Consider the following 19,542-nt stretch of genomic DNA (forward strand, 5'->3'; position numbering starts at 1 on the left):
CTAGGTAGATGTCAGTTGATCTGGATACATGAACATTCATACCTTAGTATTTCAGAGGGTGATCAGAGTTTTATCTGAAAGTTCAATGGATATGCAAGCATTGACACAGGACTGCAAAGTTCAAAAGTTTAGTTCCTAGGCTAATTAAAAGAAGAATAGAGGAGTCTGAAACTCCCTCCTGATTGAGGGCAACAACCGCGCCCTCCGCCGCCAGCCTGCTCCGCTCGCACTCCGCACCTTAGTATTTCACTTCAGCACTGCGCCTCCTCTGAGTCTGGGTCAAATCTGGACTCCAAATCATTGCCCTTGGATATTCAGGAGAGAGAAAGTTGCTCATTCATCACCTTCCTCACCCAGATAGTGAGCACTGCTTCTACCCACTCTGAGACAGTATTTCAGAAGAAACACCTTTGAGAACCAAGATGGCGGCATAGGTTAACGCCGGAGTTTGCTGCTTTGAACAACTACTTCAAAAGTGAAACCAAAAAACGGAACGGACATCACCCAGAACCACAGGAACGCTGGCTGAGTGGAAGTCCTACAACTAGGAGGAAAGAGAAACGCATACGGACACTCAGAGGAGGCGCGGTGCTGAGGTCAAGTTCTGAGGTGCGGAGTGCGCGGAGCGGGCTGGCGGCGGAGGGCGCGGTTGGCGTTTTCAATGGGAGGGAGTCGCAGACTCTGAGCTCCAGATACAGGCGAGTCTTTAGGGACCCAGACTCAAACGGGAGAAGCGGGACTGTCTGGCTTCGGTCAGAGCGAGTGCAGCTTTCTCTCTGAGCTTTGCAGCGGGTGCTGGGACTCAGAGAGGCAGAGCCCCTGGGGACAGGACTGAGAGCCGCCATAACTGCTCTCTCCAACCCACCCTGTTGATCCTGTGCGACCCACCCCGCCCAAGCCCTGCACAGAGGCTTTTGCCGGATAGCCTCAGGCAAAGGCTAGATTAGCACCTCCCTAGAGGACAGAAGTTCTCTCACTGCTGACACAGCTGATTCTCATAGCCACTTGGCCTGGAGGTCAAACCCTCCCTGGAATTAGCTACAACGATCAAGGTTTAACTATAAGACTGCGAACAAAGACCACGAGGGGGTGCACCAAGGAAGCATAACAAAATGCGGAGACAAAGAAACAGGACAAAATTGTCAATGGAAGATATAGAGTTCAGAACCACACTTTTAAGGTCTCTCAAGAACTGTTTAGAAGCTGCCGATAAACTTAATGAGATCTACAAGAAAACTAATGAGACCCTCGATCTTATATTGGGGAACCAACTAGAAATTAAGCATACACGGACTGAAATAACGAATATTATACAGACTCCCGACAGCAGACCAGAGGAGCGCAAGAATCAAGTCAATGATTTGAAATGCGAGGAAGCAAAAAACACCCAACCGGAAAAGCAAAATGAAAAAAGAATCCAAAAATGCGAGGATAGTGTAAGGAGCCTCTGGGACAGCTTCAAGCGTACCAACATCAGAATTATAGGGGTGCCAGAAGATGAGAGAGAGCAAGATATTGAAAACCTATTTGAAGAAATAATGACAGAAAACTTCCCCCACCTGGTGCAAGAAATGGACTTACAGGTCCAAGGAGCGCGGAGAACCCCAAACAAAAGGAATCCAAAGAGGACCACACCAAGACACATCATAATTAAAATGCCAAGAGCAAAAGACAAAGAGAGTATCTTACAAGCAGCAAGAGAAAAATAATCAGTTACCTACAAGGGAGTACCCATACAATTGTCAGCTGATTTCCCAACAGAAACTTTGCAGGCCAGAAGAGAGTGGCAAGAAATATTCAAAGTGATGAATACCAAGAACCTACAACCAAGATTACTTTATCCAGCAAAGCTATCATTCAGAATTGAAGGTCAGATAAAGAGCTTCACAGATAAGGAAAAGCTAAAGGAGTTCATCACCACCAAACCAGGATTATATGAAATGCTGAAAGGTATCCTTTAAGAAGAGGAAGAGGAAGAAAAAGGTAAAGATACAATTTATGAACAACAAATATGCATCTATCAACAAGTGAATCTAAGAATCAAGTGAATAAATAATCTGATGAACAGAAAAAAAAAAAAAAGAAGAATAGAATTGTTTCCTCATGTCTAAACCTACTTGATTTTAGAGCAGGTTTACTATGATGACTGTATTTTTCTTTCTTTTAGTATTTTTTTTAATCCTCACCCAAAAATGTTTTTTTTTCCATTGATTTTTAGAGAGAGTGGTAGGGAGAGAGTCAGGCAGGGGGAGAGAGAGAAACATCGATGTGAAAGAGACCTATCAATTGGTGGCCTTCTGCACATGTTCCAACTGGGGCTAGGGATGGAACCTGCAACTGAGGTGCCTGCCCTTGATCAGGAATCGAACCTGAGACCCTTTGATGCTCGTACCAATGCTCAAATCACTGAAAAATACTGTCCATGGCTTCATTTTATTTCTTTGTGACTAGTAGCCATCCAGGGATTAAAGGTTCTTCATCCCACTCCTTTTTACCCTTAATCTTAATAAGCACACATTTCTTTGAACCAGGGCTATTCCAGCAAATTCCTTTCTCTGACCACCAACTAAAGATTCTGGTCACACAATTTCAATGTGTGAAGGAGGGGTTTTCCCACACCAACAAGAAATTTTTGGACACCAGATGGGTGTCCTACAATTCAACTCAATTCTGACATAATCTACCTGGAAATAGCATCAGATCCCTTAGGTTAAGGGCCTGGTCCTACAAGACTGTTCCTCCTGCCCCAACTACAGACACCAGTATGAAGTCCAGGTTGTCACCTGTTCTTCTAACTGACTTGTTACCGATTGGAGTTCGCAGTGGCCTCTGCCTTAGGGTTGATCATTTTGCTAGAGCAGCTCACAGGAGGCCACATCAGGACTGCAGCCACATTTGGGATGGCAAATTCCAAACTTCCACTCATGGTTGGTTCTCCTGGCAGCCAGCACCCATACTTAAGTGCTTTCCAAAAGTCATATCATCAACCCAGTTGTGGTGGAAAGAGGTTTATTATGTATAACAGAACACCCATTTTACTTTTATGGCTCTGAAGCTATTTCAGGAACTAGGGTCAATATACCAAATATGAAAAAAGATGCTTCCATTGCTTTTCCTAGTCAAGAAATTTCAAGGATTTGGGGAGCTGTAAACCAGGAACCATGGATAAAGACCAAATATATATGAGAAATGTATTTTGGTCATCTGAATGACTATATATTTACTAGATGCCTGGTGCACAAAATTTGTGCACTGGGGGAGAGGGGGAGTGTCCCTCAGCCCAGCCTGCACCCTCTACAATCTGGGACCCCTCGAGAGATGTCCAACTGCCCGTTTAATCCTGATCCCACCAGGATCGGGCCTAAACGGGCAGTAGGACATCCCTTTCACAATCCAGGACTGTTGGCACCCAACTGCTCACCTGCCTGCCTGCCTGATCACCTCTAACCACTTCTGCCCTAACTTCCCTCTCCTGCTGGCCCAGTCACCCCTAACTTCTCTAACTTGCCAGCCTGGTGGCCCTTAACTGCCCTCCCCTGAAGGCCTGATTGCCCACAATTGCCCTCCCTTTCAGGCCTGGTCCCTCCCAACTTTCCTCCCCTTCTGGCCATCTTGTGTCTACATGGGGGAGGCCATCTTTGATCACATGGGCGGCTATCTTGTGTGTTGGAGTGGTGGTCAATTTGCATATTACCTTTTTATTAGATAGGATTATAAGTCATAGTATCACATATTTAATCAGAAACACAAAATAAAAATATGTTAAAGTATTCATTTTCATATTTTAGATCAGATTTATTATTTATTTATATTTTATGCAACAATATTGTTTATTTGAAATTTAGTTGCTTAATTTAAATACATGAGCTTTCCTCTGCAGATGAGTTTTATGGATATTTTCAGGACTGACTTGGAAGATATATAATATTAAAGAGAATTCCCAGTAGCATTTTTTAAAAATATATATGCTTTTATTGATTTCAGAGATGAAGGGATAAGGAGAGAGAGAAACATCAATGATGAGAGAATCATTGATCAGCTGCCTCCTGTACGTCCCCTATTGGGGATCAAGCCCACAACCCAGGAATGTGCCCTGACTGGGAATCGAACCATGACCTCCTGGTTCATAAGTAAATAATCAACCACTGAGCACACCAGCTGGGCTCCAGTAAGATTCTTAATTTAGGATATAAATAAAACAGTAGCAGCCCTAGCAGTTTTGGCTCCATGGTTGGAGCGTTGGCCCAAGGACTGAAGGAATCCGGGTTTGATTCCAGTCAAGAGTATATACATCCGTGAAAGGCTCAATCCCCAGCCACCGGTCCAGGCACATGCGGGAGGCAACCAATCTATTTGTCTCACATCAATGTTTGTCTTTCTCTGTCTCTCCCTCTACCTTCCACTCTGTCTAAAAATCAATGGAAAAAATATCCTCAGGTGAGGATTAACCAAAAACCTAACAAACAAAACAAAAAGCAATAGTAATGTTTGGTTCAATTTATGTCTTAGTTGATTTATTTATTTTTTAATGTAAACATTCTTGATTTATTAATTTTCAGAGTAATGACACAAATTCTCCTTGGAATGGAAAACTTGCTTGTCTGGGTTACTTCATTCTTTATCTTTTTTTCAAAAGTGCATCTCATAGTGCCAACTGCTTTTCTTGGAAGGAATGCTTACTTTTTGAGTGGACATTATGATTATAGTGCATAATCATAAAGTTCTTTTTTTCCCTTCTCTTTATTTGTGGGACTGAAAAATTGATTCATTTTCATTTTCTTCCTCACAAATTCTTTTCAGTCTGTTTTTCCAGCTATTGCAGTTGCTAGTCTTGTCTCCTTGTCAGACTTTTGCTTTTTATGAAGGCGAGGTGTTCAATGTCCCAAAGAAAGTAACTCACTCCTGCAATCTTTATCACTGTCTATTTCAATGCATTTCCTCTTTAGAGTTTTCCTGGGGACAGAGTTGAGTTCTTTCCTCATTTGGGCCAGATTTTCTGGATATCTTCCTGAGTTGGCTGGTGCTGAGGACTACAGCTCTGGTTTCCACTTCTCCGAGGGCATGCTGTTCAGCTTCTTGGAGATTTCCTGCTGTTCTTTATCGCAAGAGTGATGCATGTCGACCCAATCACCATCCTCATCAGCTTCTTCACTAAGACTGGCACTTTCCCACCCATGTTCATCGTTTTCAGCATTCTCTTCTTCTTTTTTGACTTCCAGAATTTCTATTCTTGGAATGCAAATTTTAGCATCTTATTCTCCATATTTTTGTACTACTGCCTCTTTAGACTTACCCCAGAATTTCTTCAGTAACACCTGAGGATTTGGTGTTCGGATGAGCTGAATCAAAGTTCTAGCAGACATCATAACATTCTTATCTTTGTGTGATTTATACTGAGCCAGGTCTTGGAGAAGTTCTTTATCGTAGCTAGAGGATGAGCTATTATCTCCGTCATAGCATTGAGTTCCACTGTCATGGTTTCTCCAGAGTTCTTATGGGTAACAAAATTGTTGGCCACAACCATAAGCAATGATTGAATACTAAGTGATGCGATGCTTGTGCAGCAAACAGATTGATCTTTCTTACTTCTATTTGGTGGGTTGCAGAAAATTTTGCACAAAGAGATAGAAGTTGAAGAGAAAAAGCTTATGTATTCCCACCAATTTGTAAATGAGGTCAAAGAGCATCATCTTCACTTAAAACCTCTCCTTAGAGCTCTCTAGCTGCTTTAGTAGTTTTTCTGCAAAATCTTGGGGGTCATGAATCAAGTGAATAGCTAAAAAGTTAGACACCACTTTTTATCTTCTCCTTTTGTTTCTTGCGCACCTTCATAGCCTTTTCCAACCTTTTCTTGTGTTTGAAGCTTTTCTTCCCTGTGGCATACTGCACTGCAGGTCTCTTGCTGTTTGGTCCCTCATCTTCAGATGTTGAGTCGCTGTCCTGTTTCTCCTCTTCAACCTTCCCAAGGATGAATGTCATAACAGCAACACGTGTCATGGTGATCTTAGAGACACATGCCGTTGTGATCACATGGACAGTTTTGGCATCATTCCAGATGTTTCTTCTGTAGAATTCAATTATCATATCCAAAGATATCTTGGTTGCAGTTGCATTGCTGTCTTTTAACATGGTGTATATGAAATTCTGCAACACTACATTCACTTTATTGTTCTTGTACTTTGCATTTATATTCTTTTTATAAAATACTAGTAGCCCTGCGCATGAATCCATGTGCCAGTAGCTCTCTGCAGGGCCTGGCCACTCCACGCCCACTGCCCAGAGGCACTCTGCAACCCAGAGGTCCATCCGCAGCTGGGCACACAATGCTTGCCTCGTCACTGGGGTGATGACATAAGCTTTCCGCCCCCTACCCCTGGCCACACTGTGCCTGCTGCCCAGAGGCCCTCCGCAGCGGGGTGAAGCAAGCATTCTGCCAGGCTGCTCACGCTGCCTGCTCACAGCCCCCCGCCCCCCAGGACTGGGAGACTCCAATGGGGCTGAGAGGACTGGATACAGCCATCTTGTGGCTATAGGTGCCACCATCTTTGTGATGGAGTGATGGTTAATTTGCATATTACCCTTTTATTATATAGGATATTTTTATTGATTTTTAGAGAGGAAAAGAGAGAGAGAGAGAGAGAGAGAGAGAGAGAGAGAGAGAGAAGAACATCAAAGATGAGAGAGGATAATTGAATGGCTGCCTCCTTAATGCCCCTACTCATGATTAAGCCCACAACCCAGGCATGTGCCCTTGACCTGAATCAAACCTGGGACCCTTCAATCCACAGACCGATGCTCTATCCACTGAGCCAAACAGGCTAGGGCTGCATTTATATTCTTGATATCAGTCCATGTATAAAATCTTTCGCAGAAGCATGGCAACACAGAAGTTCGAAGAAGAGTTCTAGCAATTTGATGTATTGATGAGATTCTTATTTCTAAGCAAGATCAAAGCTTTGCAAAATATCATTAGAAGATCTGAATACAAGACAGGGTGATTGTAGGAGACAAGATCTTTCAACTCTTGAAGAAAGTTACTTAAATGTTCTGGGTAGCAGTGACCAATCTGTTTCATAAACATCACCAGCTATGCCAAGTCTTTGCTGGATTTATTTGGTTGTAATCTGAAATTCTCCACATTGGATTTGTAGTGATTATACTGCTGTAGAAAGTCCTCCACGTAGGCCAGTCCCACTTAATCAGGTTCTATAACTGCTCAGGTTGCTGGGAAGCTTGTTGTTTCAGTTGGACATATTGGCTGCTGATTGGCTCCATGCAGAGAAGTTTTAAAAAACCTACATCGCTGGCAACTACCAACCATCCCAGCTGTGGCTGGGAATGGAGTGTGACCAGAAACAACCCTCCCCTCCCTGGCAATGCTCAGCAGGCAGTGCTATCTTGGCTATTAAAGCCAGCTAGTGTCTTAAATTCATGAAAATTATAACTGAAAGGGAACTCTGGCTTCATCAGGAGGTAGATCATACTTTTGATGATCATAGATTTCAAATTTTTAGAAAGAACAAAAAACAGTAATATTTTTCCAGCACCCTAAGACCTTAGCTCTTTGAGGGGAGGCCTGTGCCTTAGTTTTCATAGGCTCTGAAACTAGAGAGAGAGAGGAGTGGAAGTTGAGGGAAAGCATTTTCTCCCCATTTCATTGTGAGGTAATTGAGAACAAGGAACTTTTCTGAGATTATAACCAGGGTCATAACTTCAGATTTTCCGTACCCTTATGGAATACATTTTGCTCTCCTGATCTGCTTCCTAATAGACCATGTTTCTTCTGATAGTATTTCTTCTTAGGTATACTTATTGCTCCACTTTTTTTTCTTGGTCCCATGGATAGACAGAACTTTTGTTCAAGCCTCCCTCTTCTTCCTTGGAGAAATTTTTATTGAAACTTCTGACTTCTACCTCTACACCTTTCTTCACTCCAAGGGAGGAAGTTTGATGAAGCAGACTGTGATTGGTGAGGAGTCACTGAGTTACAGTGCCTAAAAGCAGGAACAAGGCTCCTCATTTTTTTTTTCACTCTGTGCGCAGTTTCTGCAGGGTCTCATCTGCCTCAGTTCCCTTGTGATGAACACACCTGGTGAGAAAGATCCCCCACCTTCTCAAGGCAGCAGGAAATCTACCATCATTTCTCTGTTCCAGCTCTGCCACCTCTCACTGCATGAGTAAGTTGGTGGGTGAATCTATTCCAAACCAATGGAGAGGGGGGAGGGAGGATAGGAAACCACTCAGGCTTCAAATTTGAGCCAAATTTTCCTAATGCTTCCTAGAACAAGATTGTGTTGTGCCCTGAACCAAATATAATATGCAGCATTAGATGCTCATTCCCTGTTATCCTTGTTTGAGTGCTCTATCAGTAATCAATGCTGGAAGAAAGAGGGAGACAAAAGATAAGCTACTCCATCATAATAGTTATCACTCTGTCAGAAGAATTATTATTGGTGCTGTTTATAACTTTGTAGTATGGATAATTTCAGCATCTAAAAACACACACAAAAAACAACAACAACAAACAAACAAACAAATAAACAAAACATAAAAAAAAAATACAGGGAGAAACCAAGATGGTGGCATAGGTAAACACCGGAGATTGCTGCCTTGCACAACCACTTCAAAAATACAACTAAAAGACAGAACGGACATCACCCAGAACCACAGGAAGGCTGGCTAAGGGGAAATTCTACAACTAGAAGGAAAGAGAAAAGCATACCGAGACTCAGAGGAGGCACAGTGTGGAAGTAAAATACAAAGGTGCAGAGGTGCGTGCGGAGTGGGCTGGCGGCTGAAGGTGTGGTTGTCTGTTTCAATTGGGAGGAAGTCTCAGACTCTGAGCTCCAGTTCCAGGCAAGTCTCTGGGGACCCAGACTCAAACGGGAGAAGTGGGACTATCTGGCATCGGTTGGAACTCGAGGACAGCTTTCTCTCTGAGGTTTGCAGCAGTTGCTGCCACACTGAGAGGCAGAGCCTCCGGGGACGGGACTGAGAGCAGCCATAACTGCTCACTCTGCCCACCCTGTTGATGCCCTGGGACGCGCCCCGCCCAAGCCCTGCACAGAGGCATTTGCCGGATAGCCTCAGGCAAAGGCAAGATTAGCACCACCCTAGAGGACAGAAGTTCTCTCACTGCAGACACAGCTGATTCTCACAGCCAGTTTGCCTGGAGGTCAAATACCCCCCAGTATTACCTACAACAATCAAGGCTTAACTACAACAAGACTGCGCACAAAGACCACAAAGGGGTGCACCAAGAAAGCATAAAAAATGGGGAGACAAAGAAACAGGACAGAAATGGAGGATATGGAGTTCAAAACCACACTTTTAAGATCTCTTAAGAACGGTCTAGAAGCCGCCGATAAATTTAGTAAGGCCCTGGAAAAGACTGGTGAGACCACCGATAAATATAGTGAGATCCTCAAGAAATCTAATGAGACCCTCGATGTTGTGATAAAGAACCAACTAGAAATTAAGCATACACTGACTGAAATAAAGAATATTATACAGACTCCCAACAGCAGACCAGAGGAGCGCAAGAATCAAGTCAAAGATTTGAAATGTGAAGAAGCAAAAAACACTCAACCGGAAAAGCAAAATGAAAAAAGAATCCGAAAATACAAAGATAGTGTAAGGAGCCTCTGGGACAGCTTCAAGCGTACCAACATCCGAATTATGGGGTGCCAGAAGATGAGAGAGAGCAAGATATTGAAAACCTATTTGAAGAAATAATGACAGAAAACTTCTCCTACCTGGTCAAAGAAATAGACTTACAAGTCCAGGAAGTGCAGAGAACCCCAAATAAAAGGAATCCAAAGAGGACCACACCAAGACACATCATAATTAAAATGCCAAGAGCAAAAGACAGAGAATCTTAAAAGCAGCAAGAGAAAGAAACTCAGTTACCTACAAGGGAATACCCATACGACTGTCAGCTGATTTCTCAACAGAAACTTTTCAGGCCAGAAGAGAGTGGCAAGAAATATTCAAAGTGATGAATACCAAGAACCTACAACCAAGATTACTTTATCCAGCAAAGCTATCATTCTAATTGAAGGTCAGATAAAGAGCTTCACAGATAAGGAAAAGTTAAAGGAGTTCATCACCACCAAACTAGTATTATATGAAATGCTGAAAGGTATCCTTTAAGAAGAGGAAGAAGAAGAAAAAGGTAAAGATACAAATGATGAACAACAAATACACATCTATCAACAAGTGAATCTAAGAATCAAGTGAATAAATAATCTGATGAACAGAATGAACTGGTGATTATAATAGAATCAGGGACATATAAAGGGAATAGACTGACTATTCTTGTGGGGGGGAAAGGGGTATGGGAGATGCGGGAAGAGACTGGACAAAAATCATGCACCTATGGATGAGGACAGTGGGTGGGGAGTGAGGGCGGAGGGTGGGGTGGGAACTGGGAGAAGGGGAGATATGGGGGGAAAAAAAGAGGAACAAATGTAATAATCTGAACAATAAAGATTTAATTAAAAAAAAAAAAAACAGATCCAGAGACAGAGAAGCATTGATCAGACTGTCAAACCTCAGAGGGAAGGTAGGGGAGGGTGGGGGTAAGGGGGAGAGATCAACCAAAGGACTTATATGCAAGCATATAGGCCTAACCAATGGACATAGACACCAGGGGGGTGAGGGCATGAGTGGGGGAATGGGAGGCAATGTGGGGATAAGGACACATATGTAATAACTTAATCAATAAAAAATTAAAAAAATATATAAATACAAAAATAAAATACAAAACACCAAACAGAATACTTTAAATAAATTCCCATGTACTCATTCACAAACCCCAAAAACCATTAATTCATGTCCAATGATTCTCCATCTGGACCTTTAAGAAGTTTTTTTAAACCTTTAAATACCTTATTTTTTTTCTAAATGACAAGTCTATCTCTCATTTTCTTAGACCACACAGCCTAGCGTGAATGGTCGTTAAAGCTTGGGGTTAGCAATAACAACAAGAATACAATAATAACATCAGAATGACTCTCCATCCAACAGCAGTAATGGGATCTCAAGTCCCGCTAACTCCTTTATTTTTCTGAGAGGGTTCTAGGAGGTTAATGTATTGTTTTTATTTTTGACATCCTCCATATTTTTTTTACAATAGCAAAAATGTTCTTCTTTCACTTAGAGACTCTGAGGAACAATTGCCTCTCTGTTGCTGCTGGGAACAGCCTTTTTTTTGTTTTTGTTTTTTTACTTAGTTTTTTAGGCTCTTCACTTTTTTTGAGAGGAAGGTATAGAGATTTCCCATATACCTTCTGCCCCCACACATGCATAGCTTACCACATTATCAACATCACTCACCAAAGCGATATATTTGTTAAAACTGATGAACCTATATTGACACATCATAATCACACCCAGTCCATAGTTTATATTAGGATTTACGCTTGGTGTTGTACATTCTATGGGTTTGGGTAAATGTATAATGATATGCATCCATCATTATAATATCATATAGAGTATTTTCATTGCCCTAAAAATCCTCTATGCTCTGCCTATTCATTCCCTCCCACCTCCAACCCTTGGCAACCACTGATTTTTTTGTTGTTGTTCTTAATCCTCACCCAAGGATATTTTTCTATTGATTTTTAGAGAGAGTGGAAGGGATGGAGAGAGGCAGAGAAAGGGAAACATCAATGTGAGAGAGACACATCAATTAGTTGCCTCTCCCACGCACCCCAACCAGGGCTGGGATCAAGCAACTGAGGTACATGCCCTTGACCAAAATCAAACCTGGGACCCTTCAATCCATAGGCAGACTCTCTATCCACTGAGCCAACCTGACTAGAGTGGCAACCACTGATTTTACTATCATCATAGTTTTGCCTTTTCCAGAATGCCATATAGTTGGAATGATATGGTATGTAACCATTTTAAATTGGCTTCTTTCACTTAGTAATATACATTACTCCATGTCTTTAATAAGGTTACTCCATGCTTATTATGGCTTGAAAGCTCAATTCTTTTTAACACTGAATAATGTTCCATTGTCTAGATATATGGCAGTTTATTTATCCATTCACCTATTGAAGGATATCTTGGTTGTTTCCAAGTTTGGGCAATTATGAATAAAGCTGCAACAAAGATCTACGTGCAGGTTTTTGTGTAGACGTAATGAGAGGAATTAGCCTGACACATAGGCAGGGCAGGGGTCCAGTGGAAAACAAAGGCAGGTGGAATATAAGCAGTGGCAGACATGGTAGTTTGAGCAAGCCTAACCATGCAGAAATAACAAAATGTTTTTGGACTCAGAGTGGCAGGCTTATGAAAATAGGGAGGGTCTACAATAAGGTAAACTGACTCATAGGAACTGGGAAAGTTCAGGTCCATTATTGGGCAAGAGCAATTGAAGGAATCAATCAGACAACAACCTGGATAGATGTAGAGCAGACTTGTAGCAAATATATACCCCTGGACTACAAGGCTTCATGGGCAGGCCATTATTGGGATGCCTCCCCGTGCAAGGAGTCTGAATCTACTTGTAATACATTTTCCACATTTTTGCTCAAATCTTCTGGTCCACAGAGTTCATTCTTCAGCGTCGCAAGATATTATCCTGGGAAAAAAACCTCAGCTCACTGTTCCAGTTATCAGTAAGTTTTCAACTTATCTAGGAAAATACCAAGGAGTGTGATTGTTGGGTTGTATGGTAAGAGTATATGAACATTTCCCCCTGTCTACAAACATCAAAGGCTTACCAAGGATGAGAAGCTACTGACACCAGAGGCAGACAGCTATCCCAAGACATCAACAGCCCTGTATGTTTACAGATTGATGTTGAACTCAGAAGCCATTTTATTTGTCTTTATCTGTCCGCTAATTATCTATTTATATAAAAACCCTGGGTATAACATCACCCGAAGCTTGACCAACCAGAAGGAAGTCAGTACTGCAGGGGTTGTCTTGGAAATGGCTGCAACTTCCCCTAGCTGTTTCCCCTCAAGGGCTGCAGGTTTCAGGCATGAACCCACCCTCGGAGCATGGATGCACTGAGTCCTGGGTCGCATTGACAAGGGCTGCGTCCTCCCTGAGCTGTTTCTCGGGAGGGTGAGGTTTGAGGCAGGAACCGGCTCTCGGAGCGTGGAGGCATATCTTTATAAACTTTTAATACATTATATTAGAGGTTGTGGTAGTACTGTTTTACCCACAGCGTCTACAGGAATTGCTGCAAATTTACTTCCCGGTGGAAGCACCTTTCATTCCCAATATAAATTACCCATTCCACTAAATCAGTGGTTCTCAACCTCTGGCCCTTTAAATACAGCTCCTTTTGTTGTGACCCAACCATAAAATTATTTTCGTTGCTACTTCATAACTGTAATGTTGCTACTGTTATGAATTGTAATGTAAATATCTCATATGCAGGTCTTAGGCAACCTCTGTGAAAGGGTTGCTCGACCGCCAAATGGGTTGCAACCCATAGGTTGAGAACCGCTGCACTAAATGAAACTTCAATTTCTAGACTCGATATAAACAGTGAAGTTGCTAAAACTATTAAAAAGGCCCAACTTCTCATTATTGATGAATGCGCCATGGCATCCAGTCGTGCTATAAACGCCGTAGACAGATTACTAAGAGAAATTTGAATGTTGTATTTGGTGCGAAAGTTCTCCTTCTTGGAGAGGATTTTCGACAATGTCTCAGTATTGTACCGTATGCTATGCGATTGGCCATAGTACAAATGAGTTTAAAGTACTGCAATGTTTGGGGAGGAGAAACCAAGATGGCAGCATAGGTAAACACCTGAGTTTGCTGCCTCGCACAACCACTTCAAAAATACAACTAAAAGACAGAACGGACATCATCCAGAACCACAGGAAGGCTGGCTGAGTGGAAGTTCTACAACTAGGAGAAAAGAGTAAAACATACCGAGACTCAGAGGAGGCGCAGTGCTGAAGCAAAATACTAAAGTGCGGAGTATATGCGGAGCGGGCTGGCAGCTGAGGGCGTGGTTGTTGTTTTCAATCGGGAGGGAGTCTCAGACTCTGAGCTCCAGCTCCGGGCGAGTATCTAGGGACCCAGACTCATACAGGAGAAGCGGAACTGTCTGGCTTCGCTCAGAACCCTAGGGCAGCTTTCTCTCCGTGGTGCTTGCAGCAATTACTGGGACACTGAGAAGCAGAGCCTCTGAGGGCAAGACTGAGAGCAGCCATAATTGCTAACCCCGCCCTGTTGATCCCGTGGGACCTGCCCTGCCCAAGCCCTGCAGGGAGACTTTTGCTGGATAGCCTCAGGCAAAGGCTAGATTAACACCTCCCTAGAGATCCAGGAGTCAGGAAGCCCAGAGGTCAGAGTGGGACCACCCAGTTTGCAGCTCCATGGAACCATAAAAGACACACTCAGGGGGAAGACTCAGTGAGCACCAAAGCCCCATTGAAGCAAGTCTAGCCCCAGGGGGGGTGTCACCAGCACAGAAGTTCTCCTACTGCAGACACAGCTGATTCTCACAGCAAATTGGCCTGGAGGTCAATTCCTCACAGTGATAACTACAACAATCAAGGCTTAATTACAACAAGACTGTGCACAAAGCCCACAAGGGGGTGCACCAAGAGTGTCTACCTCAGGTAATTGGGACACTTAGCACAGAAAGGAACTCTATCGACACAGCGAAGCATAAAAAATGCCGAGACAAAGACAGGACACAAATGACAGAATTGGAGGAAAGCAAACTGCTGGATATAGAGTTCAAAACCACACTTTTAAGGTCTTTAAAGAACTGTCTAGAAGCTGCCAATAAACTTAATAAGGCCCTCGAAAAGACTGGGGAGATCGCTGATAAATGTAGTGAGATCTTCAAGAAGACTGGTGAGACCGCCGATAAATGTAGTGAGATCCTCAAGAAATCTAATGAGACCCTCGATGTTGTGATAAAGGACCAACTAGAAATTGAGCATACACTGACTAAAATAAAGAACATTATACAGACTCCCAACAACAGACCAGAGGATCGCAAGAATCAAGTCAAAGATTTGAAATACGAAGAAACAAAAAACACCCAACCGGAAAAGCAAAATGAAAAAAGAATCCAAAAATATGAAGATAGTGTAAGGAGCCTCTGGGACAGCTTCAAGCGTACCAACATCCGAATTATAGGGGTGCCAGAAGAAGAAGAGAGAGCAAGATATTGAAAACCTATTTGAAGAAATAATGACAGAAAACTTCCCCTACCTGGTCAAAGAAATAGACTTACAAGTCCAGGAAGCGCAGAGAACCCCAAACAAAAGGAATCCAAAGAGGACCACACCAAGACACATCATAATTAAAATGCCAAGAACAAAAGACAAAGAGAGAATCCTAAAAGCAGCAAGAGAAAGAAAATCAGTTACCTACAAGGGAGTACCCATACAACTGTCAGCTGATTTCTCAACAGAAACTTTGCAGGCCAGAAGAGAGTGTCAAGAAATATTCAAAGTGATGAATACCAAGGACCTACAACCAAGACTACTTTATCCAGCAAAACTATCATTCAGAAGTGAAGGCCAGATAAAGAGCTTCACAGATAAGAAAAAGCTAAAGGAGTTCATCACCACCAAACCAGTATTATATGAAATGCTGAAAGGTATCCTTTAAGAAGAGGAAGAAGAAGAAAAAGGTAAAGATACAAATGATGAACAACAAATACACATCTATTAACAAGTGAATCTAAAAATCAAGGGAATAAATAATCTGATGAACAGTATGAACTGGCGATTGTAATAGAATCAGGGACATAGAAAGGGAATGGACTATTCTTGGGGGGGGGGGGAAGGGGTGTGGGGTGAGGGAAGACATTGGGCAATAATCGTGCACCTATGGATGAGGACAGTGGGTGGGGAGTGAGGGCGGAGGGTGGGGTGGGAACTGGGTGGAGGGGGGTTATGGTGGGAAAAGGAGTAACTAATATAATAATCTGAACAATAAAGATTTAATTAAAAAATAAAAAAATTAAAAATTAAAAATTAAAAAAAATAAAGTACTGCAATGTTTGGGGATGTTTCAGAAAGTTGTCTCTTTCAGCAAATATGAGATCAGAGGATTCTGCTTATAGTGAATGGTTAGTAAAACTTGGAGATGGCAAACTTGATAGCAGTTTTCATTTAAGAATGGATATTATTGAAATCCCCTGTGAAATGATTTGTAATGGATCTATTATTGAAGCTACCTTTGGAAATATTATGCCTATAGATATTAAAAATGTATCTAAACATGCAATTCTTTGTCCAAAAAAATGAGCACGTTCAAAAATTAAATGAAAAAATTTTGGACATATTCGATGGAGATTTTCACACATATTTGAGCGATGATTCCATTGATTCCACAGATGATGCTGAAAAGGAAAATTTTCCCAAAGAATTTCTTAATAGTATTACTCCTTTGGGAATGTCGTGTCATAAATTAAAATTGAAAGTGGGTACAATCATCATGCTATGGAGAAATCTTAATAGTAAATGGGGTCTTTGTAATGGTACCAGATTTATTATCAAAAGATTACGACCTAACATTATCGAAGCTGAAGTATTAATAGGATCTGCAGAGGGAGAGGTTGTTCTGATTCCAGGAATTGATTTGTCCCCATCTGACATTGGCCTCCCATTTAAATTGATTCAATGACAGTTTCCCGTGATGCCAGCATTTGTGATGACTATTAATAAAGCACAAGGACAAACTCTAGACAGAGTAGGCATATTCCTACCCGAACCCGTTTTCACACATGATCAGTTATATGTTGCTTTCTCTAGAGTTTGAAGAGCATGTGATGTTAAAGTTCTAAGTACTTCAGCACAAGGGAAATTAGTCAAGCACTCTGAAAGTGTTTTCACTCTTAATGTGGTATACAGGGAGATATTAGAATAAGTTTAATCACTTTATCAGTCATTGTTCGCATCACTGTTGTTTTTATATCATGTTTTTGTTGTTTTTATATCATACCTCTGTTGTTATATCCTTTTGTTACTATTTATTTATCAATAAATTTATATATTATTTTCATATACGTTTTACTAATTTCTTTCATCTCTGACACCTCTATTATAGAGAAAGGGCAAATAGCAATATTAAAACATTTCTGCTAATTAATTCGCTCTTAATGTGCATGAATTTTGTGCACCGGGCTACTAGTCCTATCTAATAAATGAGAAACATGGTAATTGGCGCACAACCGCTACCCTTCCCATTGGCTAATCAGGGCGATATGCAAATTAACTGCCAGCCAAGATGGCAGTTAACCGCCAACAAAGATGGCAGTTAATTTGCATACATAGGCGCAATGCTGGGAGGCCAAAGGGGAAGGAGGGAAGAAGCCACCTGCCACTGACTGCAATGGGAAATCCAGGCAGCAGCCAAGAGCCAGAGAACCGAGCTGCCTTTGCTGGGAGAAGCCAGGCCGCCTTTGCTGGCTTCTGTGATAGGAGAACCTGGCCGCCTTTGCCAGCCCTGGGCCAGTAACCGGAGAAGCTGGGTGGGGCAGGGGAAGAGGCAGATGTCTGCCTCTTCCCTGCCCAGCCTGGCTTCTCAGATCACTGATCACCAGCGATGGGAGAACACCCAGAGGCGGGGCCAGAGGCCAGGCTGCATAGCTGCCTGGGGACACCATCTGGACCCCAGGGGCGGCGCAGCCAGGCCCCAGCAGGAGACCCAGGCGCCAGGGCTGCATCGCAGCTGGGGCACAGGATCCGGGCGACGCAGCCAGGCCCCAGCAGGAGACCCAGAAGTAGACCCAGGCGCTGGGGCTGAGTTGCAGCTGGGGCTCGCGATCTGGTCCCCGGGGCGATGCAGCCAGGCCCCAGAAGGAGACCCAGAAGGAGACCCAGGCGCCAGGGCTGTATAGCTGCTGGGGCACGCGATCCAGTGCCTGGGCTGAGGAGACCCAGAAGGAGACCCAGGGGCCTCCCAAGAGGAGAGTCTCCATGGTCAGATGGCGTGGTTTCGGGACAGAAATAAAGACCCGAGGTGACTCAGATGCCGGGCCACAGGGTTAGACCAGCCAGCAGGGCCTTTCCGTTGGGCCTGGGGTGGGGGTGGGGCGAGGGAGGCAAGCCGGAAATAGAGAACTACAACTCCCAGGAGGCTTAGCAGCCAGGCCTGGGTGCCTGGCTGTGAAATTGGATGGGCTGTAGTTTTGCAAGTCACTTTAAACTAGAGGCTTGCAAGGTTGGAAGTTCTGCATCGGGAGCCAGGGAGAAATGGAGCTGGAGCACAGAGAGGGGTCCATGGCAGCCGTGGTCTTTGAGGAGTTCTCAGCACCTTCCGGCTGGGAGCTGGCGCTGCCTCCGCTGAAGGTGGTCACATAGTGGAGAGCGAGCTTGAGCTTGAGACAGGAGTGGAGTTCGTGTCTGGGGGGTCTGGGCAGCTCCAGCCTCCAGGAGCAAGACGAAGAGGAGGAGGCAGCCTGAGGCCGGCAAGCGCGGCGCCAACTGGAACTCAATCGCAGGAAGTACCAGGCGCTGGATCGGCGCTGCAGGGAGATCAAGCAGGCGAAGGAGGGGGTCCTGAACAGGCTCCATCAGATATAGAGGATAACATGGAGACTCCAGCAGGAGCGGAGGTTCCTCATGAAGGTGCTGGACTCCTAGGGCGACAACTACCGGGCCAGCCAGTTCACCATCTTACTGGAGGACGAGGGCAGCCAGGGCACAGACGCCCCCACCCCAGGCAACGCTGAGAAGGAGCCTCCAGAGAAAGAGGGGCTGTCCCCGCCAGGAGGATGCCAGCGCCCACAGAAGCCAGCAGCCCGGCCCCTGGTGAGGGGCCCAGCAGTTGGAAGAGGTGGCGAGTGCCATAGGAAGGGCACCGGGCAGGAGTCCCGCTGACTCCGGAGCTGGCCCCCGTGCAGATAAAGGTGGAGGAAGACTTTGGCTTCTAAGTGGTCGAGGCTCTGGACTTAAGTTGGGTTTCTCGGGGGCCAGACAAGCTGCTGTCCTACCCCACCCTAGCCAGCTCCCCCTTTGACTGACCCCCCAATAAACGGACCCGATGCTCTCCTCGGAAAAAAAAAAAAAAAAAAAAGCTTATAGAGGCATGTTTATAGGATCAAATAGTATAAATATAGATGTAACAGGACAAAAAAAAGAGAACATGGCTATGATGATAACCTGAATGCTGCCTCTGTGTCATTCCTTCTTTGCCGACTGGGTCCACACCTTTGGGAACCCCTGGACCTGCTGGGGCAGGACCCCAACATTCCTCTTCTTATAAGGATTTCAGTGAGATGGGCTAAGGGTCCCACTGGAACTGCCACAATTTAATGTAATTCCCTCTTTAAAGATCTTATCTCCATATACAGGTACATTCTGAGGTTCTGGGGATTAGGATTTTAACATACATTTTGTTGATTACCCAAATCAGCCCTTAACAACCAGCATGTTTCAGAAAGTAGATTCCTACAGGGTTATTTACCAAACATTCAGAAGTATTTTTAAAAGAGCTAAGCCCCTCGCCCACTGTGCGGGCCCCTCCCAGCGAAGAGCGAAGGCCTGGGTTCCGGGCACCGGAGGAAAACTGGTGCCAGCAGCCAGGGGAAGGGATCCC

General features: G+C 43.8%; 1 pseudogene; it reads right to left on the reverse strand.

The window, feature by feature from the left end:
• Positions 1-4,606: 4,606 nt before the first annotated feature.
• LOC118675215 lies at positions 4,607-7,253 on the reverse strand (annotated as a pseudogene).
• Positions 7,254-19,542: the final 12,289 nt, after the last annotated feature.

This window comes from Myotis myotis, unplaced genomic scaffold, assembly GCF_014108235.1.
Source record: "Myotis myotis isolate mMyoMyo1 unplaced genomic scaffold, mMyoMyo1.p scaffold_m19_p_2, whole genome shotgun sequence".
In the NCBI taxonomy this organism is placed as follows: Eukaryota; Metazoa; Chordata; class Mammalia; order Chiroptera; family Vespertilionidae; genus Myotis; species Myotis myotis.